The 2,608-nt window shown below is 38.3% G+C and overlaps 1 long non-coding RNA gene across 1 annotated transcript in view; it reads left to right on the top strand.

The window, feature by feature from the left end:
* Nucleotides 1–1,287: 1,287 nt before the first annotated feature.
* Nucleotides 1,288–2,608, top strand: part of LOC116067972 — a 34,426-nt gene continuing 33,105 nt past the window's right edge. Inside the window, exon 1 of the long non-coding RNA XR_004109378.1 lies at nt 1,288–1,508. This is a non-coding gene — a long non-coding RNA (uncharacterized LOC116067972). The remainder of the gene's footprint in view (nt 1,509–2,608) is intronic.

The raw sequence follows: 2,608 nt of genomic DNA, 5'->3' as shown, positions 1-2,608 counted from the left end.
TCTCTCTTTCTCTCTGTTTCTCTGTCTCTCTCTGTCTCTTTCTCTCTCACACACACAACCACACACACACACACATACACACTCCACATACAAATACACATACACATATACACACATACATATACACAAACACATATACATATACACATATACATACATACATGCATGCATACATACACACACACACACAAGATTGTAGTTGGCATTTTATTTAATGTGCCTTTCACTTCATGTTAATTTTAAAACTTTCCACCAAGCAACTGATTGGAAAGTCAGAGTTTTGCTGAAAGAACCTTTTATTTTCAATTAGTGATGCCCATTAGATAAATGAATATGAGAATTTCCATCCTCTCCACCCTCAAATTAACAAGTATGCTAACTACATTTGGGTGATCAATCATTTAATAATTCACAAGAAAATAAATGTGACATAAAAGATAATTGCAATTTTGTTCTGTTTGCTTTCCTTCAAATATAACTGGAGAAGAAAGTTGGCCCTATGGGTTGTTTGTCGGGACAGAAATGAATGTGTGGCAAGCTCATTTTGTAAGCACAGCTCACTATGGACCCCAACACTGAAAATGAATCCAGCCATCATAATCCTGTACTCTAAATGTCCCGGCCTGGAGCCTGAAGCCTGGAATCAGGCTGGGAGTCACGACTCCTTTCCTATTTCAATAATAACCTAGTGTCTGGCATCAACCAGTAGGTACCAAGGCCAAGTTCTCTGCAGGAAAAATGAGTATTAGGCCTTGTGGCATGAATAATAATTAAATTTGGCTGGTCAGTTACACTAGATATGACAGTCTGCTAGAGAACTTTCCATTAGAGAACTGAAGCATTTGGACCTATGTGAAATATGGATGGATACAATCTCAGAATCATTTCTTCAGAGTTGTGAATTCATGAACTTCCCTGGAGTTCCAGAGTTCCTGCAAATAAGCCGGGGTTTGTCATTTTAAATAATTCTCCAATTAAGCTTTAAAGAGAAAGTTCAGCAAATATGCTTTGTCTATGGCATGGTCCTGAAATTCTCTTCAGGTTTAACTCTGATATCACCCTTAAGGATGGAGGTGGAAGCTCAAATGGTATCAATAACTGGAGAAAACTTACTTTTTCTAACAGTAACCACAACGTGGGCAATCCTAAAGGTTTCTCAGCAATGTGATGCCTATTCCTTCTCCCTTTATTTTAAGTAGTTTTATGACTACTTTAAGGAACATAATGAAGTCAACATGATGCTATCTGACTCTGAAGGCTGGGTCACAAAAAGACCACACAGTTTCTTCTTGGTGATGCTCAGTCTAAGAAGAGCTAAGTACCAGCGAGAAGTTGAGTTACTCAGAACTCATAAACACATGCTCCAGTGATTAACTCTGACGAGCTTCCAGCTGATAGCCAATATGAACTATCATGCACGTGATGATGAGCATCCAGACCACCTGACCCTTTAGAAGTTCCCATTCTGAGCAACAAACATCTAACTGGAACTACCTGAGATCCTCCCGGTAAGGACTTCCTAGCTTAGCCTTTAAAATTTTAACACCAAACCAAAAAAACTAATAAAATAAAAACATTAATGCCACAAACAAATAAAAATAAAATAGTATTTTAAGACTCTAAAAATTGAGGCAATAATAAACAGTCATGCAGCCGGCAAGTAATAAATCTAGGGTTTGGAACTTTGTGTTTAACAGTGATGTGTTAGCCCCACTTCCATTGCTATGACAAACAACTGAGGTAATCAACTTATAATTTAAAAAGGTCTACTTGGGCCATTAGTTTTAGAGGCTTTAGACTGACCATGATCAAATGACACTATGACTTTGTGTCTCTAGCAAGAGAGCACATCATGGTAGGAATTGTATTGGTAGACCAAAGCCACTGGCCTCATAGCCATAGAACAAAGAGAGACAGAATAGGGACAGCCTTCCATTATCTTCTTTGAAACCATGTCCCCAGTGACCTAGGAACATCCTAGCAAGACTCATATCTTATTGATTTCAGTATTTCCCAATAGATTGTGGGCTATGGACCAATCCTTTAATGTATGATTCTTTAAGGAACACTTGCCCAATAACAGTACTAAAGGGTATGTCTCACTTCTACCATTGTTTAAAAGATGGAATTTCAGGAGAGAAAACCCACAGTTTTCAAGTCACTGATCCTTTAGCAGTTGGATAGATAGGTTGATCCAATCAAGACTAAAATAAAGTAAAATTTTGAGGCAGGTGCTATATTAGTCCTTTCTACTGGTATAATTACACACCAGAGGCAGCACCCTTTATGAGGTAAGTCATGTTTCATTTATGATTCTGCTGTTGAAGAATCCAAATAGAATGGCATCAGCATCCAGGCAAGGTCTCTTGACGAAACTACATGACAGAGAAGCAAAAGTGAAACTGGCCACATGCTACATGGATAGAACTCATCCTGGGCCAGGCAGCTAAGGGGATTCAGGGACCATGCTTGCTGTCTTATATATAATTAACTGCTCATTGGAAAATGAACCAGGACCCCAAAAGAGCTAATTAATCCCTTCTGAGTATTGTACCACCAATTATCTAGCCCCCTTCTGTAACCATACTTTTTTTTTTTTTATTTTAGA

This window comes from Mastomys coucha, unplaced genomic scaffold (assembly GCF_008632895.1).
Source record: "Mastomys coucha isolate ucsf_1 unplaced genomic scaffold, UCSF_Mcou_1 pScaffold22, whole genome shotgun sequence".
Lineage (NCBI taxonomy): Eukaryota > Metazoa > Chordata > Mammalia > Rodentia > Muridae > Mastomys > Mastomys coucha.
This window is presented reverse-complemented; position numbering and strand designations above follow the sequence as displayed.